The 25,641-nt window shown below is 52.7% G+C and overlaps 1 long non-coding RNA gene across 1 annotated transcript; it reads left to right on the top strand.

Annotated features, from left to right (window-relative positions):
- The first annotated feature begins 219 nt into the window (after window positions 1–219).
- On the top strand, window positions 220–2,404 carry LOC109313421. Its single transcript, XR_002102044.1, has 2 exons — window positions 220–846; window positions 968–2,404. It is a non-coding gene; the product is annotated as an uncharacterized LOC109313421 (long non-coding RNA).
- Window positions 2,405–25,641: the final 23,237 nt, after the last annotated feature.

Below are 25,641 nucleotides of genomic sequence, written 5' to 3'. Positions count from 1 at the left end.
ATAGAAGATGCTGGGAAGCTCCTTTTTCCCCACACGGCTGTGCCCTGCAGCTGGGGCCTTCTGCCTCAAAGGCTTGTGGAACTTGTAGTTCTCTTGTCCCCTAGCCATGATCTGTACCTTGGAGGGAACTTCTTCCTAGTGGGCAGGAGTTGGAGGCTGCTTGTTACTGCTGGGAAGGCAACTGATTCATTTCAAGGCAGCCCCTTATTACTTTTCACAGCATCTTGTACCAAAAATTGCATCAAGCAGTCCTTTTCTCTGTTGTGCTGTGGGCTATGGGGCAGACGAGGGGCTCCTGCCTCTTCTTGGAGTGTGGGGTGGTTTGCCTCCAGCCCAGTGCCAGCAAGGGCACTTCAACTCATTACTATGCAACTATGGCCACCAAGCACAGCACTAGGAGAGAAGCCATGAGCCCTGAGCTTGGGAACCACTGCCCCCACTCACATGCCCTGCTTCCTCTGGCTCCTCCATATCTGGCCTCAGCCCCAGGTGTGGGGGGGCGGGGCAGAATGGATAAGGGTCCCTTCCAAGCACCGCTGGGCCTCTGCTCCCTGGTGGCTGAGTTGCATTCACCTGCCAGGTAAAAGCAGTCTGGGAATGGGGCCAGTGTGAGAGCCCAGTTGCAAAGGCCCAGTACAGGGGTTGTTGATGCCAGCCTGGGTCAGTGGGTGTGGGGCAGAGGGATGCAGGTACAGGGTAGCGGGTACAGGGTTTCCAGCCAGCATGTGGGGCTCAGACACAGGGTTGGGGGTTGCAGTTCCCCAGGTCTGAGGGCCTGGGTTCAGCCCCAGTCTAACACATTGCTGTGCACTGTTCTAGATGTGTTTTGTATAATTGCTTTGAGGAGTCTTGTAGCAGCGACCTTGCTGGGGTGTTTGACCCCAGCGCTCTTTCCTGCCATGGCAGGGGGTCGGACTTGATGATCTGCTCAGGTCCCTTCCAGCCCTACAAAGTATGAAGCTATGAGTCAGCAGGATCCAGCTCAATCTGCCAGTGCTTTGCTGACAGATCTAGTCCCTCCCAGACCCCCTCCCCCCTGAGGTAAACCTTGCACTTGCCGGCAGGGCCAGACAGATCTGCCCAGGCAGGACCTGGGCTCTGTGAGGCAGGAGCGTTGTGAGTCCAATGGGAGCGGAGGCTGAGATTCACTGGGTTGGAGAAAAGCCGGCAGTTCCTGTGGGCTAAATCCTGCTCCCATGGAAGTGAGTGGGTCTCAGGGGCTGCTGGGGGTGCAGTCTGCTGGTGAAATGTATCCAGCCAGGGGGCCCATGCTGTTACCTCTTTGGCCAGCTGGGTCCCATGCACATGCTGTCAGTGACAGGGTGGACCTGTTCCTGCCTGGGATGGTATGGATGGGAGCCCCTCACCATTTGCATGGAATGGAAGAGGGGGGAGGGTGCCTGTGCAGTGCACAGGGCATGGCTAAATGGGGCCATGCCTCTCCCCTATAACACAAGTCCTTTGGCATTAAAATCTTGGGGGGGTTGCAGTTTTTATTTAAGCTCTGCTGTAACCTCCACTCAGGCTCCTGGGAAATGTAGGAGGTCACTTGGGCAGGGCAGGGCTGGAAGCCCTTGTAAGGAGAGGCAGGTCAGTTTTGCTTTCTGTTCTTTCCTTCCTTCAGCCTGATTTCTGCAGAGGTCCTGAGCTCCTGCCCCTGCTCTCAGTCTCCAGGCAGGCAGCCAGGTGCCCTGGGCCCTGACTTACATCAAGGGATTCCCCGTAGGGCTGTGTGAGAGGGTGAGGCCTGCACAATTGGGTCCCAGGCTGCTTGCACCCCATTCGTCTCCCCCAAACCAGTGCTTTGCCCTGGGAGATGGCAGTTCCATCACTCTACTTTGGAGACCAGGCTGGGGGCAGGCTGATGTTCTTCTGGGCATGGGCAGGGACTGGCAGTGCCAAGGTTTTATTCTGCCCTTCCTTTGGACCCTCAGTGTTGTGTTTCCCCTCCAGATGCCTCAGTTCTTTGGCAAACACAGGGCGTGTCTCCCTGTCCTCTTGTGTTCACCCTCACCTCTGCTCACTGGGATGGGGGTGGCTCAGACTGGGGGTGCCCTGTGAGGAGTCCTCCCCCTACATCTGTCTGTTGCCCCTTGGGCCCTGCTGGTCCCTAGGAAACGGAGACTGGCCGAGCCAAACTGTGTTTGTACTTTTCTTTGTCAGCCTGTCTACTCCCCTTCCCCACTTGGATATTTTTTGTCCTTTTTTTCTCTCTGGTTTTGTCATTCTCTTTCTGAGCTGTGAATATTTTTAACCCTGTAAATACTGTCCAGCCCTTATGAAACATAGGATATTTTATCAATTGTAAATCAAATCCGTAATCCCTGTATAATATGAATTATCCATGGATGGTTTTCAAACTCAGGTTCTGATGGACCAAATAAAGTTTTGTTTTTTAATTAATCCCCAGTTCTTAATTCTCTTTTTTGTTGAATGCTTTGGATCAGACAAGAAGTCCCAGAAGCTTGGCGCTGTGGGACCAGGGCAGTGAAATCATACAGGTTCAGAGGGGACTGACCTGGGGAACTGGCTGCTGCAAGATGTCCCTGAGGTCAAGAATGGAGCAGGGGTTGGGCTGTTCTGTAGAGGAACTGCAACCAGAGCTAACAGCATGTTGAATAATGACGTAAGACGCTGTTGACTCTGAGCTTCAAGGCATGAGTCATCCTGTAGCTGCTGGGGACCAGAAGGGACCTTTCCTTGGGTGAGTTTATCCTGCACTTGCTAACGTAGGCGTTCTCCTCCCTGGCTGTAAGCTGGGAGATGGGATGCTGACATAGACTCTCAGCCTCATTCCCTTTGGCAACTCACTGCTTCATCCAGCTCAGTTTCTCCAGACCCTCTGATCTGCAAGTTAGTTTGCAACCCCAGGGCCCCCCTGGGAAACCTGACTGGGTAGGGGCTCTTCAGGCACATTCTGTTCCCTCTCTGCGCTTATCTGTGCTCAGAGGGTGGCGACAGCTTTGTAAAGAGCTGCCACTTCTAGTGATGAAGTGGTATGTGCATACTCTGCAGTACTGTCACTGCCCTGGACTCCAGGGTCTCAGAGCCACTCAGATCCCTCCAGCCCAAAAGCAATGACCTCTGCCACAGGAGTGAACAGCTGCCAACTGGCACAGCAGGAGATGAGGACAGTGCTGCCAGTTCTGCCCACTGGAGGGCAGCAGTAACCTGCAGCATCTTGCTTTGGCTACTAACTGCCCTGAGTAGCTTCCTTTAACCCTTGAAGGACTGCAGACCTGCTGCCTCCTTCTTTGCCATCTCTTGGCCAGCAGGATCAGTCCAAGGAGGGAGCTGGCAACACGATGCATCCCAGAGAGGTCCTGGTTGTTCCACAGCAGTCTGTCACAGCTTTGCACCATGCTTCTCCTGGCTCAGGAGCAGGGAGGTTTGGACTGGTCCTGGCAGCAGAGGGGATGCAATGTGCTGTGCAGTTCATGGCCAGGGTACAGACAAGCACTGTGAAGGGTGCGCTGTGCAGGGCCCGGTACTTCCAAACTTCTTGGCTTAGGAGCTTGTACCTTGGAGGAGGCTAAGTAGCTGCAGCCAACACCTCCTGGCTCCTGGCACCTTCTCTGCCTGGCAGGGGTCCCCATTAGTGCAAGGGGGCATAGTGCAGTAGTTCAGTTCATCCAGGTCTGAATTGGACCCAGAGTGCATTAAAAACTGTAACCTTTTTCTTCTAGAGATAATGACTGTGTATACATGTGTATACATGCATGTATGTGTGCATACATATGTATGTATATTCATAAAACAGATTAACTCTTCCTAAGTAGCCAAGTCCTGGCTGGAGGGGGGACACATTAATGCCAGTACATAAAAGCCCCCACGGCTGTGAATGTCTTTCATTCGTAGCTGCCCTGAGTCACTGGGAGACATCCAGCGCATCCAGGAAGATTTATCCTGGAAAAACCAGTAAGCCCCTGAACCTGTGCCTCTTCTGGGCTGCTTGCGAAGAGCTTCGCACGCTGTGTGCAGGGATAAGGAGAGCCAGCAGGGGTAACAAACCCCAAAGACCAGCGCCAGCTTGGGCCTGATTTACCTTTCCCTGCCTGCTGGCATGCTCTTGAGCTGCACCTTTGACCTTAGAGATGCTTGGCACATGCCCCCGTCCCACAGCGCTCAGATGCTGCAGAGGCTGAAGCCAGGCAGATATTACCAGTCCAGCCAGCATCCCCCTGTGTGCTGTGCTGGGGAATGGAAATGGGACTACTGGACAGTTTGGGGGCAGGCTAGGGTAAGAATGATGGTGTAGCTGCCAGTGCAGGGGGACTTGCTCCTCTCCCAATGCCCCTGCTCCTGCAGACAGTGTGGCATCGTGGCTGGCCAGTGCACTGCAGTGCCCCTGCTCAGCCCTTGTGCTAAACTGGCAAGGGACAGAGCAAGGGAAAGCAAGGGACAGAGGCATAATTTTTTGCTCCTAATCCCCCAAGCTTATGTGGGGTGGTTGATGAGGCAGGATGGCTCCCAGCTGGGAGCACCACCTTCTGCTGTGAGAGCTGGGCCAGCAGGTCAGTCCCTCTGTCTGCGTCCACAGGGTGGTTGTGCCTGCCCTCCAGTAGCTTGCTGTTCGTAGCCCTGGACACAGCAAGGGATGAGCCTGCAGGGCGCAGCTCTGGCACTGGGGGGTGCTGCTGCACTAGGCTGGGAGGCTCTGCGCCCCTTCGGCTGTTTGGAGGTTTCTTTGCTCTTTAGTTTTGGGAGCTGTTTTAACCCCCCTTAGGTGGGGGGGTTACATGAAATGTTACTGTGCAGTTGATTTATTAACTGCACAGTAAGCATCTCGGTGCCTACATGTGCACCGCTATTAGGGCACAGGAAATAAAACTCCGTAGCAAGGTAGGACTTGGACTGCTGCAGCGTTTTTTCATGCTCAGCAACGCATATGTAGATGCTAACAGGGCTGGCTGGGGTATGAGCATGTTTCAGTGCAGAGACTGCCTGCCAGCTAGCCCCACATGGAAGTACCCTCATGCCCCAGCCAACCCCTCCGCAGCACATCGAGCTGAGCTGGAGCAGCCCTGGGCTGGCAGGCTGACCCCTGCACCCTCTGCCAGCTGAGGCTGCTGTGACCCGGTTCAGTGTGCTGTGGTCTGGGCATACATGTCAACCATGTGATTGGGACCTTCCTGGGAGCAATAAACTGGGGAGCAATAAGCCTGGGTGGGGGCAATGCTGGGGATGTGCACAGGTTGCTGCTTTAACCTGAGTGTGTGTTGTTGCATCTCTGCCACTTAGGTGCCCCACCACAGTGAGGTCTGAGCTAGGGCAGGCCCCAGTGACCTCCCTCCCTGGCTGCTGAGTAGACACAGCTGCAGCTTGCCAGCCTGATGCTTTGGGGTTAACTGCTGCTGTCTCCCCAGCCTTGGCCCAGAGGAAGCTCTGGGGATAGTCACCCTGCAATCCTGTGTAGAAGGGGCATGGCACAGACCCGCAGGCAGGAGGGCAGGGAGGTGAGGGCTGTTCTCACTTAGTGCCGCACTGCATTTGTCAGCTTGTCAACTGGGGCCCTAACAGCACCTCAGCAGCCATCTGGTGCCAAGTGCAGCATGTTCAGGGCAGGGAAAGGGGGGAGGGGACTTGCTGCTTTGATATCTAGAGGCTGAAACATTCTCATATCCATCTCCAGAACAATGCCTACCGCAACAGGCCAGGCACAAGGGCCACCATCCCTCCCCCTCCTCAGCCCAGCCATGTGAAGTGAGCCACGCTGCAGCCAGGGCCTCTCAGTACCTGCCCCTGCCAGCGTCTTCAACACTTCTGATTTCGGCCACTTCAGTTGCAAATGGAGTTGGTGCTACACTGAGGGAGCACATTTCTCCTCTAGCACTGAGGGTGCTGGGAGCCATTGCAAAGCTGGGGCTGGGTAGAAGGATGCTGGCAACTTGTTGCAAAGACACTTGAGGTTTAGTTTAATTGCCTGGATTGCAAATAGAGCAATTTTCTGTTGTGGTAAATATATTTCTTGACCAGTTTGGGCTTGGAAAATATTTGAGTATTTAAAAAAAAAAATTCTCTTTTTTTCTATTTAACACTGAAAGGAAAGCAGGGAATCAGAGGGGAAAATGAAGCTAGACTCCATGGCCTGGTTGACCTTTTCCATCCCTCACTCCTTTGGACATCACATGTTTCTAGGAAGGTCTCTGTTTCTCTCCTGCAGAGGCTGGGCTCTGACACCACCTACCTCCAGCAGCTTCCCTCAGGCAGAACCAGCCACACACTGCTTTCAGGCAGCAACAAGGACCTTAGAGACCTGGCCCCTTGTTACCTTCAGCCTCCAATGTACGCTAACCAGGGAACCTGTGGCTGTGTCCCGGCCCAGATGCGGTGGGGCTGGGACTTACTGAGAGGGCTTTGCTGTGGGTATACACCTTGGTGCTTAAGGTCCTGCTGAGGTAGAAGAGGTCATGCCAATGCAGCTGGGAGCACTCAGCAAAATGAGGCACCTGCCTCCACTCATGCCAGACAGGCCAGGGCAGGATGGGAAGTTTATCCCTGCTTACTGTGCTGGTGATAACACAACTATGCCCAGCACATGGACCACACAACATTCATGGCTACTCTGGGGGGTAGGGGGCAATACTATTAGCCCCATGGGAGGGACAGGAAAATGGAGGCTGTGAAAAGAGTGTAACTTAGCTTAGGTTAACCTCTAATACTGCAGTATTGTCCTGCTTTAGCACATGGAGCATAAATGCCCACCCCCAGGCTCTGGTTATTATGTAGGTGATTGGTGTGTATGGGTCTGCAAACCTGGCTTCTACAGGGCTCTACTAGTGATGGACGCTAGGGTGAAGGCGGCATGGGTGGGAGTGACTCAGGTTGAAAGAGAGTTCCTGGAAAGGATTTGGCCCACACCCAAGGGGAGGGGAGGGCTATAAGGCACAGGAGTCAAACAGGCCGTCGAGTGGGCATACCCAGCCTGAGTTACTTGGGGCCTTATTTCCAGAGGTAGTAGGCACCCACACTTTTAGCCAGAGACAATGGGACTGGCTAGTGTATGCAACTAGCTGGCAGGTGAGGAAGCAGCAGGTAAGTTAGTACTGCTGGGTGGAGGGTCCCAGCTACTACAGTGCAGGTGGGTGGCAGATGCATTAGCAGGGCTGGGATGTCCCTGTGTTGGCGTTACCAGGGTGCCTCGGCTGCATTAGCAGTGCTGGGGGGGAGGGGAGATGCACTGTTGAGGCTATTTTGCAATCAATTATGCATTCGTTTCCAGCCCCAAATAAGCTGGATTTGCCACAGAATCCACCGGCTGCCATCAAAGCTGCGAGAGCTCCCAGCCCCACACAACACACCACCATGTGGTCTCCATAGGTCCTGGAGGCGGCAGGGGGCAGCCAGGCCCTGGCCTCCCCTTGAGCTCACAAAGGCAAGCTTTCCACCTCAGTGGAGGGAGCAGCCCGCGTGTGCCAGCCCCCAGAGCCCTCTCTTGCCTGGGGTGGGCACCTTGAGAGACCAGCACGGGGAGACAGAAGGAGTGAATTTCTGTCTTTCTTAGAGCAACTTGTAATAGATTTTCCAGGCGAAACATCTTTGCATTCAGGAGCCCTGTCACAAGCCATCACAATCAGCCAAAGAGAAACAGATGGAGAGTTAATTTTGGGGGAGGGGGCTCAGGGTAGCAGCTCCTCAGCAAGGGGTTGGCTGTCTTCAGGAAGGGAAATAAAGGAGATGGAGGGACTTGCTTATTTAACCCTTACACTTCCCAGCCTCTCCCACAGGAGCATGTGCCGAAAATACATGGGGGAAACCAGACCGGACTGCTCACATGCTCCCATAGCTGCTCTCTTGCAGCCCGCCCCCGCTGCATCCTCCTGCCCCATGATGTGCTGTGTCTTTGTCTCCCCAGCATGTGAAACCAGAGCATGAGGTGTCGTTCATGAGACTGCAGGTTGCAGACAATCCCAGGTGGGTCTCCCAGAATGACTAGCATAGCCTTTCCCCACCCAGTGACCAATGGGCTCCTGCAGACATCACAGCCAATGTCCCTCACTCACTGCAGAGCTTTTTTTGCCTCTACCCTGTGTACTGCAGGTGGAAGTCTGCAGTGGCTGTAGCAAGAAGCAGTGATGGAGGCTCTGGGGTAGGTCACTAGCAAGATGGCAGTGGCTGTACCTGGTGTTTGCCATTGGTGATGGGGGTGAAAGCTATAACATGAACAGGGACAGCTTGAGTTTCTCCCTGGAGCTCCTGAAGTTAGGTGCTCTCCTCACTAGCAGGGCACACCCATCTCCAGTTTCTGTCCACTGAGCTGCATCAACCATGGGCATCTACAATGCTCATTCTGAAATACACCACTGGGACCTGTGTCCTCTATTGTGTCATTAATTCCTTCATGATACTGACTTAACAAGGTGATGGCAGGGGGTCCTCCATGTGCCGTCTCCCCAACAAGGATTTCTCCTGATTGTAAGCCAGGCTATTAACAGAGAGAAGGAGAACCACAGTGCCTCTCATCCTGCATTCAGCCAATAAATCTGTATTCTCTTTGTCATTTCTAGCCTATGAGACCTTTGCACAGTGTTTAATTGATATATGTTGTCTATGCTTAGTGGTAGATCACTGCTTTCCTGACTGGATAAGTAAAATACATGGCACAGGCACAGGAAAGAGTGAGTAACATGATACCTGGTATAAGCTGTTGCACTACTCCTCAGTTATGTTAAAATGATCCATGCTTTAGGGGCCTACCACCATTTTCATGAGTGCCTGGGGGCTGTGAATTGTCTGATAAGGAATAAGACCAGCTCAATCCAATCAACCAGCTCTATATCTGCTAATAATCTCTTGGAGGGTGTGGTGATGGGTTTTTTTGACATTGGAGAATGCTAAGGCCAAAGGTAGCTACTTCTTTTGGGTTGATTTCCCCCAAGAAACCCACTGATGGAATAAAGCTTAAGGAGGGGAGGGAGGGATGTGGACAGTAGGATTGTTAGAAAGAGTAAAGGAAGAGGGATGGGAGCCAAGTGGGTCAGCAGGATGTCAAGCCTGACATGGCAAGAGAGGGATCAACACATGAAGCTGCTGCACAAATCAGTGTGAATGAGGCTCATCCCAACGGGTTCAATAACTCCTGCCAGGTGGGAGTTATTGAAGGCAACAGTAGGACAACCGACTGGAGCATCCTGTCTAGCTACTGCCTTTGGGCAGGGGGCTGGACTAGATGATCTCCTGAGGTCCCTTCCAGCCCTAATGTCTATGAATCTATGAAAAAGGAAGGCACAGCCAAGGACTGGGTGGCTGGGCACTCTTAGGCACTGGAGTCAGAAGTGGGCACTGATTTGGGTGCTCAAATTAAAGCACCTGGCAGAAATGTCTGGTGCCCTGCCTGTCAGCTAAAGCAACTGTGGATGCTGATGGTGGGACAAAAGGGTCACAGTTCTTCTAGGAAGGTCCTCCAGGGGTCAGGGTGGCAAGTTAATGGATCCCTACAACTGTGGGATCCAGTCTTCACAAGTAAGCATGTGTTTGGCAGGCTTGACCTAGTCCTCATTGTTGAAGAGCAGGTCTGTGTCACACATGGTATGGTAACAGGTCCATGTGTATAAGTATCAGGAGAGTTTCACATCAGGGCTGAGGGACAAGGGACATGGACTCTGTGAGGATACAGATCAGTGATAGCAAGGGGGTGGTGGATCAAGGGCAAATGCAGAGCTGCATAAGGAGCCCATGACTGGTATAGAAGAGTGCTGGAGACCAGTTTGTTGGGCCATGCCAGAGCTGAGAGGAGGCCAGGACTGGAGTAGCATGAGAGGTGCTGGGTCAGGGCTAAGGTGCAATGACAAGGTCTATGTGGGGCTCAGCACTGGAGCTAGAAAGGGGGATTGCTTTTTAGTGTCCTCTTGATTTATTTGTTGTCATACTTTTGCTGAATCTGTCTAAAATGAGACAAGTGCCTTCCTGTCTAAGCTGAGTAGCCACTGCAGCCAGTTGTAGGATGTGTCCTCTAAGACATGTGATGGCTGTGGTCAGACATTCCCTTTTGAGCATCGACTGCTGACCTGAGCCATTACCTCGGGAGGTGTGCAGCTGAGACATCATGGAAACACTGTCAAGACTCATCCAGCCCCCAGACTTCTCCATTCAGGGGGCACTAATGATGCTCCCAGGTGTGGCCTTGAGCAGATCAGCCATGACTGCAGGGTGCCAGAAGCAAGGACAATGGAGTGATGGGGGCAAAAGTGGTGTTTGTGTTCAGCCATCCAGTTTAAGGGATGATATCTATATCTAAGGCAGGAGCAGACAAATACTGGAGCTGAACACAGGGTGTCAGCAGCAGGGCTTTGGTTTCCTCAACCAGGGGTGGTGGCCTGTGGAAGAGGATTGCTGGGAAGAGATGCATCAGCATGTATGTCCTTGTTCCAAAGTCCAGGAAGAGGTGAGGAGTGGATTGGATGAATGTCTGTGCGGGGAGCTAAGTGGGTGACAGCACAAGGGCAATATCATGGTTGGGGGCTGGAGGAGGAGGTAGAGGAGACTTTTCTGAGCAATGAACAATAGTATCCAAAGAACAAGCTGTTGTGAAAAAGGAGAACTTGACTACTGAGATATCTACTGGGAAAGCAATGACGAAAGCCACTAGTAGCCAAAACATACCTGGGAAAGATTCTAAAGCAAATGATCAGACACCTAATTTCTTGGCATCTGTAAAGCAGCCAAATGGATCACTGAGAAGCAATCATTTCCAACTAACCTAATGCCTTTATCTGGCCAGGTACTGACTTCAATAAAGATTTGACATGCCCCACATGACACTCATAAGCAAACTAGGGAACTGCAGGCTTCTGATAGGAACCTGCTCTCAGAGAGTGTTTCAGAGTGGTTTGCTGTCAGACTGGGAAGAAAGATCTTATGGGGTGTGACAGGTCTGTCCTGGACCCCTTGCTCCTCAGCAGTTTTATGAATGATTTGGCTGATGGAAGGATCAGTGTACTAATAAAATAAATGGAGCTGCATCCTGAAAGAGGCGTGGGGGGGGGAGGGGGAGTCTCTGAAATCACCTTCAGAAGCTTTTAGGAAGAAGTTAGAGCAATGCCTGTCAGGGATGGTCTAGATTTACACACACATGCCTGCTCACGTGCATGTACACATACACAGGCTGAGCGAGAGGCAGGCTCTGGCTACTAGTCAGTCGCTAGCACCATTTCCTCACTGCCTGCTGGGTTTCCCTCCTCTAACAAGCAGGCCCTGGCATCTTCCTGCCATGCTCGGCAATGGCTGGGGAGCATGTACAGTTTACACCATTAAGGAGAGCATGGGGAAGTGTCACTGAGCAAGGCCTGTAGCTTTCTCTGCCTCCCTGATTCACTCTGACTATAATGGGAGTTGCTGGTGAATATTTTATGGCTCCCACAGGGCAGATAGAACATATTGTGCATTTTACGCCACAAATCTCCGCCTAGAGACAGAGGGAGGCTTAAAAAGAACAACGCCAACATGCTCCTGGGGTGGGGGCGCAGAAGGGGGAGGGGGCACATCAGTGCCTGCATGAACAGAGAGGGTTTGTGAGGAGTCCCTATCGCCTCCCTGCCCACAGCTCCACGGCCTCAGCTCGGCACCCTGAAATGGCTGCTCCTGTGCAAACCACGTGTGATATCCCTGTGCCAACAGCCCTGTGCAACACTCATGGGATCCCTCCTTGTCATGGCATGTGCCAGTCCCCTGTGTCTTGCCCATGTCAACCCTGTGTTATCTCTAGGTGTGGGGTCACTGTGGGCAGGGGTAGGCACCAGCCCAGAGGCTTGCTCCCAGGCAGTGCCCAGGGCAGCAGGCGACAACCAGGAGAGTCCTGGCACCATAGTGGGGTCCCTGGGCAGCCTAGCGCTCACCAGCCAGGGAGGGCGGGCAAGGTGACCAGGGCCTGTGTCATGGCTGTTATAGACCTTAGTCCTTCTCGGGTCTGTGCAACACTTCACTCCCAGTGGAGCCATCACATAGGGGAGAGTCCTCCAGACCTGCCCCATGAAGTGTACTCCCTCTTTCCCTCTGTCCACAGCCCAGGTCCAGACCCAGGCCCAGGCCAGGGTGACCCAGGCATGTGCCAGTTGTCTCCACAGGCAGGTCTTGCCCTTTGCTGTTAAACACTCCCCAGGGGGGCTTAGCTTCTCCCAGGCAGCCCTCCCTGCAAAGCTGGCCTGCTGCATGGCCTTGTGCAGCAGGCTAAGTGCTTTGCCTGGGGGCTGCAGGCTGCAAGCTCAGCCAGGCACACACGCAGCCTCCCCAGCTCTGGGGCTGGATGAGCTGGGGCCCATCTTCCTCAATGCTGCAGCCCACACAGGGTGCACCCACCAGCAGTCAGGGGCCACCAGCAATCACATCCTCAGCCTCAGCTGAGGACAGGGCAGCTGGGGAGGCTGCCCCTACAACTCCTAACAGGAAAGAGCCAGCTTCCCCCTGCCCTGCCCTGTGCCTGGCTGTCCCTGGCACCCCTTGCCTGGACACTCTCTGCAGTGAGGGGAGCAGGCCCCTTCCCATGGGGGGGCCCCTCTGCCTAGCCATGCCTTCCCTAGCCCTGTGAAAAGCAAGGGTATCACTGAGGTTTCCACTGCTGGCACCAGGGTTGAACACCAATACTGCCCAGGATTTGGGTCTCAAGTGCCCAGATCAGCCATGGAGCACACTATGTCACTTCTCTCCTGGAAGGTGGTGCCAGCAGTGTCCAGCACCTACCTCGGTACCCCCTGGTGTTGCCCAACAGCATCACCCACTCCTCCCACGACAGGGCTACTCAGGGGTCTCCTCCATCCCCCATCTCAGCATTAAACAACATATGAACTGTAGCAGCCTCACAGGGCATGTGAGCACTGTCACAGGACAGAGAGGGAGATGGGGGGACAGAGAGGGGTATGTGTGCTCCATGTGTGCATCCCAAATGAGCTGCCTTTGAGCTCATGTGGAGCAGGTAGGCTCTCTCTCCCTGTGGAGCTCTCAAGCTGAGTCATAGGCAATGCAGACATCCTGGCACTGCCCCTTCCCTCCCTTGAGAAACAGTCACAGTCATTTTGGTTGCTGTTTCTGCAGGGTCTTGCTTTGTCTACTCAGGGAGGGCTCAGCAGAAGCCACCAGGCTGGGAAGTACACCCCCGAAATTGGGGAGAGGCCCCCAGAGGCTGTCTCCCTCCCAGCTGTCTCCCATGCTCCCCCTCCAGCCTGCCTGGGCACTTAGCAGGGCGGGATCCATTAGACACATCGCCGGCAGCTGTCTTGATGAGCTGGAGGCTCCATTAGGGAGAGGGGGAAGTTCGAAGTGAGAATGCAAGCAGCAGGGAGGGAGCACATCCCCCTGGGCTCCAGCACTCCAGGTCTGGCCCTCAGGCCTCACCACTTGGTTCAACAAAGTCCAGCCCCTTCCCCAGCAGTGGGGAGCCTCCCATCAGCCCTGGTGCAGAGCTGAGCATCCAGCCATAAGCCAGGGGTGGGGAGACTTCAGTTCCTTCACTTAAGAAGAAAAGACTCCAAGCCTCAGCTCTCCCCAGCTCTGTTGGAGCCCCTTGTTCCTCATCTCTGCCATCGCAGTGCTTTCCCCCTTTATCCCCAGTTCTGCCAAAACTCCTCATTCCTGACTTTCAGCTCCTGCTACTCCAGGCCTGGGACCCACATATAGGTCTGACAGTGCCCTTCAGCGCTGCCCCACAGTCCCTGCTGCACCAGGGCTGCCCCTCTCCACAGCGCTCTGCATCTCAGTCTCATCTGCTCCTCCATGAAAGGGTGGCATGGCTCCGGATCCAACCAGCCACAGACTGGAAGTACTGTGTCAATGCCCTTCTCTCCCAGGCAATAGTGATGGCTTTGGCTCCTCTCCCCCTCTCCCCCAACACACCTGATACGCTTCACTGCTTACCTGGCCAGGCCTGTCCTGCCCAGAACATCCTTGCTTGGGTGGCTCAGACTACACTGTGTGCAGCATGGCTCAGGAGCCCCATTAAGAGACTCAGGTTCAGCAGCACCCTGAGGCCCTTTTCTGCCAAGAGTCGCTTGGAGAAGTGACTTGTTAAAAGAAGAAATTGCCATTCAGCTTAGAGAGCAAAGCCATACACTGGGGGGGGAGGGGTAGCTTGTAGTGCAAAAGCCCATGTGTGTGTGTCTGAGTGCACATGTGTGCATACATGCGGGCATCAGAGACCCATACGTAGGTGGGACATGACAAGAACCCTGCAGTGAAGCTTGTCCCTGCTTCCCAATGGGATTCTCCTAATCATCCCTTGGTGCCATTAACGCTGCGGCCCCCTCGTACCTGTCAAATAAGGAGCTCAGAGCTCTTCATGGGCAGTAATGAGGCCTCCCAGTGGTTACTGTCCATTAGCTCCATCCTCTACTGAGGCTCAGAGAGATTACAGGGTGCTACAGGGAATGACACATCAGAGATACCTGAGAGGGAGGGATAAGATGAGTGGACAATCACTTGCCTAAGGCCAGCAGGTTAGTCAAGAAGGACCCACGAGTCCTGACCCTCTGCTCTTGAGTCTAACCAGAAGACACCTTCCCACACTCAGAAGAGCATACAGGGACCTGGATGCTCCTGCCCTGCTCTGACCATTAGACCCCATATTCCTGGGCTGGGACCAGAACCCCAGGGCACTTCCTGAGGCTGAGATTAGAATCAGAGAGCCCTGCTGCTCAGGTCCCCATTGCTCTAATCACTGCACCGCCTGTCTGAGCTGGTACAGGGCCCAAGAGGCTAGACTCCCAATCCTCTGAGCTAACCCTGTATGCTCTGATGACCCTGGGACTCCTGACTTTAACTTGCCCCTTGCCCCCACATTCCTTCTACCCTTTCTTGAGTGGGCTGGTGTTCGCACTGTGCAGAGCTGTGTCTCAAAACACTGCAAGTGTTAATAGGTGAGGTCTCCTTTCCCTGAGTGACAGCTTGGGGTAGGTGCTCTGTTCCCCAGCTTGCCCAGCCCCAGCCTAGCAAAAAGGAAAGTATCTAGCAGTGCTTCATCTACAGCCTTGTGTGTTTTAATGAAGCCCTGCTTGCCCTCAGAGCCTGCTCCCCAATTTCCAGTCCAGTCAATCTAGTCCAGTCGCTGGGCTGGTCGACTCGGTCACTTGTGGCAACAGCTGTTTTCAAGGCAGTGGAGTTTAATGTCACATTTACATAGCTGGTCACTAGAGCCCATGTGGGGCAACACAGGTGAGAGGTGAAATGTTCCTTTAAAGTGCCATACCCTGTTTCAGAGCCCTGGCTATAGCACTGTCATGGCCTGATCTGGCAGCAGGGAGGATGGGGTAGAGCCATGGTTAGAGCATATGGCTGGGTCATATGACAGCCCAACAGAAGTCCAACCCCCCAGCTGGGCTCACAGCTATGTGGGGTTGAGACCCTAAGAGCATTTGGTGGCCTCTAATGAAGGGGCTTCAGGCAGAGGCCTATGGGTTTGCTGCTGCATTCACTCTGGTTGGCGAGGGTTAGGCTTTTAGCTCTGTTCAAGGCCCTGATGACCCAGCCAGGGAGGTGAAAAGCACAGTTCCCCTGGGCAGTCTTGCTGAATGGGTCCTGGGGCGTGACCATGGTGGGACTGGTACGGTTACATGTCAAGCATTGTGACTGAGGGGCCTGAGCATGCAGCTTCAAACCAATCTGGTTTTCCTGTTTAGCGCCTTGTGCTGGTCACATGACTTTCAGTGCAGGTGCTGGTAGGGACCAGGAGGAAGTGCTGGACCCTGCTGAGTGGGGCTGGAGGGCTGGTGGGGTGGGATATTGGTTGCCCCGTTAGAAGACCTGCATCCCATTGCTCCGGGGCTGCTTCATGATAAAGCCATTGCACCACCCATTTGAGAATGTCAGTGTCCCAAGCCAAGTTCCAGAATCCAACAGGAGGGAGGAGATTATAATAATGCCCAGCTGACAGGTGGGGAAACTGAGGCACAGAGAAGGGGAATGGTCTATAGTTATGGGCAAAGTAGATTCCTGACTGCCTGTCCTTACCCCAAGCATGAGGTCACACAAAGGAGGAATGGACCCGGGAGTCCTGGCCCGGAGGCCCCTGCTCTTGCCTCTGGACAGTGCTTGCTGTACTTTGGGTGAACTAGTTCAGTTCCTCACCCACCCCCAGGGCTTCTCTCACATGCTGTTTCTTGAGTTGTGGGCTCACTTTGGATGAGCTTCATATTGTCCCTTCTTCTCCCTTAACCACACTCTGAGACACCCCAGTCTCAGAAACTAAGGCAAATCCCACAGGCAGTTGCGTGAGAGCAAAGCCCCTCTCCCTCCCCCTTCCCAGTCAGCAACTGGTTAGATTGGGAGTGTGTAAGAAACTTACAGAGCAAAACTGCTTGGCTGTCACTGGGTTAGCAGAGGGGGCCAGGACCCAGGGCTTGTGACCCATAGAGAGGGAGGAGCCTCACCTAGTGGCTACCTAGTAGCTAGAGCAGGAGCATCTATTCCTCACTATGCCACTGACTAGTGTCACCTTGGGCTAATTGGGAGCTGTTTTCCTGGCTGTTAATAAATTGTTCACAGAAGGGCCATGAGGCTTGGCTGAGGTTTGTGAAGTGTTTGGGGAACCTTAGCCAGAAGGCAGCAGGCAGTAAACTGATATTGGTCCTGTTATTAACATGCCCTGGTGTTAATAGATAAGTGGGTGTGGTGGGGTGTCCTCATGGCATGAGGGGGCCTGGCAGGGCTGGGCCTGGATGGTCTGGCTGGGTGGAAGGGTCTGAGGGCTCAGAGTGCCAGGATCTAAGTGATGAGTTTACCAGTCTGTACAAGAAGCCAGGCACTTTCTTGCTTGCGTTTTTCTGTTTCTTTCTTTCAAAAGCAGCCAGGAGAGGAGATGAAAACCAGGCCCCCATGCCTCCCAAAGTGGGGACACTTGGCAGAGCTGCAGCTGCTCCAGTTGCACAGCCAAGGCTGTCACGGGCTAGGCTATCGAATCTGAAAGCAATTAAAGCCATCATCAGTGCTAGCTCCGGGCTGGCTCCAGGCTGCAGGGAAGCTGCCACAACAGATCATGCACTGTATGCTGCTGTCCCGAGGACCCAGACTCAGACGGTCTCTCCCTGCCTCCCACCTGCCTGAGAGGGATGGCCGCAGCCCGGCACAGCCCCATGCGCTGGTGGGTAAGCGCTTTACAAAATGCTCTGTCACAATGGTGTTCTGTATAGCTGTTCATGCCTCCAGGGAGGGGGCAGCTTGGTCCGGCCTGGCCTGGCCTGAGCTGGCCTGGCCTCCTGGAGAGGGCAAGTAGCCTTCCTCCCAGGCCTGGGATCAGGGCCAGCACTGAAATGCTGCAGGCTAATTAACCCATTAGTGCCAAGGAGCAGTAGCTCACATTGACCCAGTGATTCCACCCAGCAACATGCCTCCAGGCCACCAGCCATACCCCAGAGTGCCTGCCCTGCACCCTACATGCTATCACTGTCACTGGGCAGAGGGAAAATCACCAAATGTTTGCTCAGTACTCATTGGGTCCTGGTTGCAGTCCTCCTCTGCTACCAGATTGTACAGCATTGCTGTCAGCATGGCTTCTTAGATGGGGCTGCTCACCTCAGCTTCTTGCTTAGGGCCCTACCAGCCAGTTTGACTGCCCTGCAAGCCCCTTCTGCATTATAAAAGAGTCAGTGGTGTTGCCTAGGTAGAGGCCTAGGGAGCCAGGGCTCCACTGGAGAGAGTGGGAAGCCTGGTCTCCAGCTACTGCGAGCAGGTACCTTGTATGCCCAGGCTCCAGGGCCCTGCCAGAGAAGAGCAGGGCAGCTACCCCAGCGAGCTCCCATCATCTCCCAGCTCAGCCAGTGGCTGCTACAAGCAGAGAATGACAGGGTCAAATATTTAAAGGAACTATCCACTGCTGCCCTCTCCCGGCTGCACTTGGAACAGAGGCAGCACATCTCTGGGGGCCTGCTCCGAGCAGAGGGCTCTCGGTTCTAGGCCTGCTCTTGAGGATAATGGGGAATCCTAAGGGATTTTCCACCTTATCCTCCCCCTACCATTTATCTCTGTGTGTTTGCTGAAGCTGTTTTTCCCGGTTCTTGCACATACTGAAACTCCCCACCCCTGTGAACATGGCCCAACAGGATGGGAGCGGCGATGGCTTCCATCGGTTTGATCTCAGCCTTCCTGCCTTTGGGTGTGTGCACGTGCCAGCAAGGAGGCACTGGCCATTTATTGCTGCTGCTTTCTGTGGGACTAGAAGTAACAGAGCCTCAAGGGATCCTGGGAGCCATGGCTTCTGATGTGTGACACTACTGGGTTGTCCTTATAGCTTTTCTATATTCACACTTCCTGCAGGAGCTCCCAACAGGCACGTCTCTTGAGGGTTGGGCATGAGTCCCAGAGATATAGCACTATGCAAAGCAAAGGACAGGCTCCCAGTCAGGAGATGACTTTGCTGCTTCTTGAATGGAGCTAGTCATGAAATGATGCCCCCTGATCCAGCTCTAGCTGTGGTCCCCAACCCTATACCCCCACCCCATGCCCTAAGCAGGTAACTGCTGACAGGTATTGTGGGGAGATTGCTTTTCCATTGCTTTCATCTGTCCCACAGAAGCTCCCAGAACTGAGTTCAGACACTGCAGGGTAAATAGCAAGCAAAGCAAGTGATAGATGCATTTAGACTTTTCCTAGCCACAGATCAATGTTACAAAGTGCTAAGGAGGCTGGCCTTGCTCCTGCCCCTACTAACCTGTGCAGGAGGCAGGGCTGCTTGCCCTTGATCTCAAAGCACTTTACAAAGGAAGGCAGCAGCAGCAGGTGGAGAAATCAAACCATGGGGAAGCAAAGTGACTTGCCAAAGATCACTGATCAGGCCAGTGGCAGATCCAGTACTAGAACCGAAATCTCATGAGTCCCAATCAAATTCCTATATTCCTATTACTGCCTGTGGGGGCATTGGGCTGCTGTCCTTTCTCACGTGCCCCTCTGATAGTGCAGAGGAGGTGTCCATTGTGTCTGTTGTCCTAAGGGCAGAGCAGAGCGGGTGTGTGATTCATGATTACAGACATTTGTGCTGGCCTAGCTATGAGCTTCCTTGACCTCCCCTCTCCTAGGGCTCATGCCCATTTCCTCTTTGAAGTCTGTTGACTCTTGGTTGCAGCCAGTAACCCCCCTGCACTGTAACCCATTAGTTCATGGACATAGAAAAAATGACCACTCCAGGTCTGTGTAAGGGGTGGGCTGCTGACTCCTACCATAAGCTTCTACTCACAATATTTTTCTCTCTTCATACAGCCTGACATATTGTTCAGTTTTCTGACCTCCTGCATGGATTGAATACAGGTTTCTACAGAACTAACACCCCCCACCTTGTCAGTCTGTATAACTAGTTGTAATTACTACTTCCAGTGCCTTGCTACACCAAATTTCACCTGCTGTTATGGTAGTGGGTGGCAGCTTTGTCACTGTCCTCCCTGCAGAAGTTCCTCACACTTGTTGTTTGTCATTCCTCAACCTTGTTACCTCTCTGTTCACCTCTTAGCTCCTCATCATGAACTAATGCCTGTATTATGAGACCTAGGTCAGTGGCTCTCAACCTTTTTAGACTCAAGGCACTCCACGATACATTCAAATGCACATCTTGTCAGGCACGAGATACCCTCTGATAGACTTGAGGTACCCCTTGAACAATGCCAGATCTTAGCTTTCACTCAGTTTTTGACTACAGAAAGATAACACAGCAATGCTTCTGTTACAAAGAACTCGGAAAGACCACAGCAGGTCACACCAGCTTTAACATTGTGAATTCTTATTTGAAATCTCTTGATTTATCTTGTGAATCATATTCGCACATTTAACAGGGGTAACATTATGTGGGACCCTGCAGCACCTTTGAAAGGATCTCAAAGCATGCCAAGGTGCCATAGCATTCTGGCTAAGTATCACTGACTTTGATCCTGAGCAGCTAGCACCACCCTTTCCTTTCCATCTATTTACGCTGCCCACAGTGGAACATGTGGGCATTTGCCAGGCAACAGGGGATTGCTGTCTGCACACTGTCCCTAACAGGTGCAACAAGAATATCCCTGTTTTACCAGCAGGAAGCTGACAGACTGTGATTTGCCCAAAACCCCATAGTCGGAGTGCCCACCCACAGGAAAGCTTTGGATCCTTCTGGGGCAGCAGGGCCCACCCCGGCTCATGGGCAACAAAACCTTCTGATGTTGCTTGTGGTCACAAGAAATGAAACAGTTAGTGGGAACAGCAAAGCATGGTGTTGACTACTGTGTCCCATCATTTCCCCACTACCCAGGGGAATCTACTGGGGCGCAGAGGTCCTCCTTGCTCAGGTTCATCCCATTGCTCCTTGACTAGTCCCCATGGACACTCCCACACAATTCCTCTCCCTGCCTGGCATCCACTGGGTATGGAAGCAGCGGGGTACAGAGCCTAACTATAACTCCAGAAATGTGAGTCTGAGCCCTGCTCTGGAGTCATACTAAGGACTGGAGAACCCATCTATAAACAGGCACTTGTCATTTGGGCTGAGAAGTCAAAGGTGCCAGACATGATGCTGGCCAGTGGCCACATCACTCCCTTGTGTGTCACTGGCTATGGAAACTGGTAAGTCCTAACCACACTATGGTGCTGGGCTGAGGAAGACCTTTGACCTGGCATTTATACATCTCTCAAGGGTTTGGAGCTGCCAGTGTTTGTTTTTGGCCAGACATACAAACCTGAAAACCCTTATACACATGCATAACTTCCAGCATGGAGCAGGCCCATTGACCCCAACAGAGCTACAGTCAGCTATGCACATATAAACACAGTAGAATTGGGGCCTTGGGGCCAGATTTGCCAAAGAGCATGATGGATGCTGGGTGAGTTGGAAAGTCTGGCTATAAGCATCTCATGCGGAGCTGCTGCAGACAGAGCACATCAAAACAGCTGGCCCCATTTGTGGGTGCAGAGTCCTTGGAAATACTCCCCTCAGCATTGAGCAAATCAGCCCTTTGTTCCAAGTCTCTCTTCAGCAGCCCATCCTTGCAATGGTGCTCTTGCATTGGCAAAGCTGGGCTTGCCCCCGGCTGATGCTGAGCTTCTTGCCAGCTATGAGTTGGGATCAGGCCCCTACCTTCTTGGGCCCTCAGCTGAGTTCCCCAAGCCCCAGTCAGCCCACCAAGGCCGGGAAGTTTTAACCTTGAACTGACTTTACCCGTAGTCCTGGCTTCTGAAAGTGCACAGCGTACAGCCTGGGCTCACCGGTGTGATTGTCCCTGAGAAGAGCCAGTGGGCACTTGTGGCCCATTTTCTGTCATGGGAGACGTGAACAGCGGCAGAGGTAACAGGGCTGGTGAATTTGGCTTGCTCTGCTTGGCATTTATGAGGTTCCCCTTTATTCCTGCACTAAACAGTTAAGCAGAAGTTTGCCGATACGGAAGCTGAACATTTTCTTGAGGCACATTTTCTGTTTTTTCACTTGTGAAATATTTCTGTCAGAACCAGTTAATGTACAAATTAGCAGCGGTGGTCTCTCTTACGTCTTCTGACTCACTAATTTGACAGGGGGTGTTTTGTCTGTGTAGCAAACTCTTGACAGGCAAATAGCAGGTCAGTAATCGGGGCTTACTAGTAAAGGACCCGCAGGTGAACAGCACTGGAGGGGCCGGGGGAGGGGAGGGGAGGCAGAGGGCTTGGCGGTACACAGCTGTGACAATTAGAGGACCACAGCTGAATGAATTACACTTCTGAGGCAAAGAACTTCCCTCTTCCAGTTGAAAAGGAGCATTCCCTCCCCTGCTCGCCCCTCATCCCTCCGTTCCTCCTATAAATTCCTGGATGGCTTTTTCAAGGTGCCTTTAAAAGCTGGATTAATCATTTTAATACAAGTGCTGGTTAGCAGCTTTAAGCACTATGTCAAAGCCAGAGGTTGGAGGAGATGTGTGGTGACAGGGTGGACGTTCCCAGGTTCCACCTCATTTAGGCATCAGAGATCCAGACCCAGGCTCCCCTGTAAAAGGCCTGGGGGCTCTCACCAGACTGAAGGCTCCCCCCTCTGCTAAGTCACTCAGCTGAGGAGAAGAACCAGGACTGCATTCACCTGGGTGGGTGCTCTGGGCACAGATGACTAGTACTATGGGTACATCCACTGAGAGGAGGAGAGCATCAAATTGGCCCTGTGGAGTGAAACACGGCCTCTGAAGGGCTGTCAGGTGTGCGCCCTTCTCACCCTCTGTGGGGTGTGGGGGGCCTGCTCTTTCCCCATCTGCTCTGGAGAAGCTGGCAGTGGGAACAGCCTCTCAGAGCCCATACTGGGTCTAGAGTTTCCTCAAAGGGCCAAGCACTTGTCCCAAGTGTGCCACATTGTAAATGCCCGCTGGCTGGCCCGGATCTCGGCAGGCTCTTCCCCAAGCCTCAGGCTGCAGCGCTCTGTGGGGACAATGCATTGCAGTCTCAGAGAAGCAAGAAGAATAAGGATCAGCTCTGCTGGTCGGAGGGAAGCCAGCACTGGTGTGAGGGGGTGGGCCTCGGAAGGGTCCCTACGGTCACAGTCACCAGGAGACTCACCTGCATCTGCTGGTGGCCTCAGCTGGCAGAATATGAAGGGAGGATGGCCCAATACCTCACACCTGTCTCTTTCTCTCCTGATTAGATAGCATTGCTTGGCTCTTCACTGATTCCCACCTCATTCACAAAAGTCTGGTTTTCCCAGAAATGTGGGAATATGCAGAGCTCTCACAAGCTCAAGCTGCTCCAGGGTAAGGGTGATGCATGGAGGTACAAGCTTTAGTGACTGTCATTGCCTTGGTTCCCTCTGTTGCACGTTGGAATAAAAAGGCCTTGCGCATGAGCTATAAAACCTAGGCAGCCACTGCTAGTTTGGGGGCCAGTGCCTTCCCCACAGATTAAGCAACTCCTAACTCTAGTCCAAACATCACTACTTGACCCTGCCTCAGTTTTCCTATCTATACCATGGGAGTAACAACAGCAGAGGACCTCAGAGGGAGCTTTTGGGGCATTAGTTAGTGACTGCCTCTAAGTGCTGTTTGATTGTATTTTCCTTACTATGGTTATAGGTTACAGTGATGGAGAAGCCATAATTACCACTAGCTGGGATCAGTCTATGACTCCCTTTGTTTGCTTATTTTATTAATCAGTTAATTAGCTGATAGTGAAGAGTGCACCATCACACCTGCCCCAGGTCACACAGCTACAGCCTTTCAAAACAATCTACAATGTGCTGACCAGCATCAAACCAGAGATGATGGACTCAGCCCTACAGTTAAACTATGTTCAGAACCATATCCCACAATCTGTCCCCAGGGCAAAAGCCTGATGGAGCAGATGGGCAATGCATCATGCCCTGGAGGTCAACAGATTTTGGCTCTGTCAGACCAAGTGGGAGAAAGCAGATTTCAGCATTGATGGGCATCCATTGAAAAAAACCCACAACCCCTTCCTCTGCCCCCCATGGTCAAGTTTCAGGGCTGCACATGCAATAACACATCAGCTGAGCTCAGCTTTTGCAGTGGTGGCTGGGGAGAAAGACCATCTCTGAGGTTGCTAGAACACAAAGAGCTAGATCCTCAGGTCTAACTCTCCTAACTTTGAGAGTGATGCTGATGAATGCCCAGGCTTGTCGAGCTTTCAAATCCAGTGTTAGACCCTTGAATGGCATCAAGAATTGATGAGGGAAACCAGGCATTTTTTGGAGTCCTCATATAAACTATTCCCTAGGGCTAGCAGTGTCCACCAGCTATAGCTTCCTGGCGATGCCCGAGGGCAGCACAGGGGAAAAACAGTCCCATCTGACAGTTGTATAGGGGCCGGCAACTGTAGCACAGTACATTGCAGAAGCAGTCAAAGTCACTGTGCCAAGGGCTGATACCTCACCGGATGAGGTGTGGAAGCCCTAGGTCTTCACAATGTAGATGGCAGAGGTACTATAGTTTAATATGGCCTCTCACCTGTGCATCTTACAGAGGGAGGTAAGCATTGCTGGTTTCATGGGGAAATTGAGGCACATTGAGGGACCATAATTTGTTTAAGGTCACATGGCAGGACAGTGGCAGACCTGGGAATTCAACTTGGGCCTTCTGACCCCCCAGAGCCCAGACCAGTGCTGCCAGTGAGCCATTCCTCCACCATTTATAAACCTCACTGAGCTAGCTAGCTAAACCCTGCACAGTCACAGTAGCTCATACCTGTCTTGCCATGTTCTCAGCCAATGTGATCTTCCTCCTACCCAGCCTGTGCCCAAGCACAAGAGGCATATTAGACCATCTGACTCAGTGACACAGGAATGTGTCTCAGCAGCAACCCAGGCTCTCCCACATGACTCAGAATCTCTTTCATAGATTCATAGATTACAGGAAGCTGGGAGGGACCTTGGAAGATCATCAGGTCCAGCCCCTTGCATCAGGCAGGAAAGACAGCTGGGGTCAGGCGACCCCAGGAAGGTGACTGTCCAGTTTCCTCTTCAAGATTTCCAGGGTAGGCAATTGCATCACCTCTGGAGGGAGCATATTCCACAGTCTGGACACCCTGACTGTGGAAGAAGTTTTTCCTAATGTTGAGCCTGAAACAGTCTTCCAGGAGTTTGTGGCCATTAGTCCTGGTTTTTCCCAAGGGAACAGTTGTTCACCGAGCCCTTGATGTACTCCCCTGATATAGCGGTAAGCTGCTACCAAGTCCCTTCTCAACCTTCTCTTTTTCAGGCTGAAGACCAGGTCCCTCAGCCTTTCCTCCTATGGCTTGCTGTGCAAGTCTGATTATATGGGTGGCCCCTCTCTGGACTCTCTCAATTTTTACCATGTCCTTGTTAAAGTGCAGTGCCCAGAACTGGATGCAGTACTCCAGTTGGGGTCTCACCAATGCTGAGTAGAGGAGAAGAATCACTTTCTTGGTTTTGCTGGAGATGCATTGGTTGATGCATGCCAGAGTATTATTTGCTCTGCCTGCAACAGTGTCGTACTGCTGGCTCATATTCATACTATGGTCAATTATTACGCCCAGGTCCCTTTCATTTGTGGTGCTAGTCAGTTTGGCACTGCCAAGCCAAGGTTGTTCATGCCAAGGTTGCTCATCCCTAGGTGGAGCACTTTACATTTATTTGGGCAGAAAGAGGGGTGGGGATTGCCATTTGGGAGAGAGCCCTTGGTGAGCAACTGCCCTTCAAGGCTGGCCTTTCTCTGAGAAATAGAAGCAGCACCCCTGAAATGCAAGCCCTTCCTCCTACTGAAGAGCAAGTACCCTGCCAGCATAGGCTTTGCACTCCTGCAGTGATCCCCAAAGAAGAACAGTGCATTGAGTGATAACTGCCTCCTGACTGGTTTGCCAGAGATGAAGTCTGCTCTCACTTGGTCCTGTTGGATCCATTGCACCAGTTGGATCCATTGCACCAATGATGAGATAACTCAAGCAACAATCCCCATTCCAGTCCTCCAGCAAACAACCCATCCCACAGCAGAGCAGCTCAGTCTGGTTAACTATTTGCTCCCTTAAAAAGAACTTGAGAGATCAAACTGACTAAGCTTACATCATAGATAAATTAGGGCTGTAAAGACCATAATAAGTGAGAGAATTATAAACTACCAGCAGCATTTGTTTGTTGTTAAGTGGCGGCAACTGAAATGGAGATAGCTTAGCTTATCATTTTATACATTCCTGTTGGTACCTCACTCGTTTATAACATCATTTTGCACAATTTAGCCAACACCCAGCTGCTCACTTATCTTAAAAGCAGAAGTACAAGGCTTCCAG

The sequence above is a fragment of the Crocodylus porosus genome, unplaced genomic scaffold, assembly GCF_001723895.1.
Source record: "Crocodylus porosus isolate Cpor-Errol unplaced genomic scaffold, CroPor_comp1, whole genome shotgun sequence".
Taxonomy (NCBI): domain Eukaryota; kingdom Metazoa; phylum Chordata; order Crocodylia; family Crocodylidae; genus Crocodylus; species Crocodylus porosus.
The sequence above is the reverse complement of the archived record's forward strand: the minus strand, read 5'-3'. Positions and strand labels throughout refer to the sequence as shown.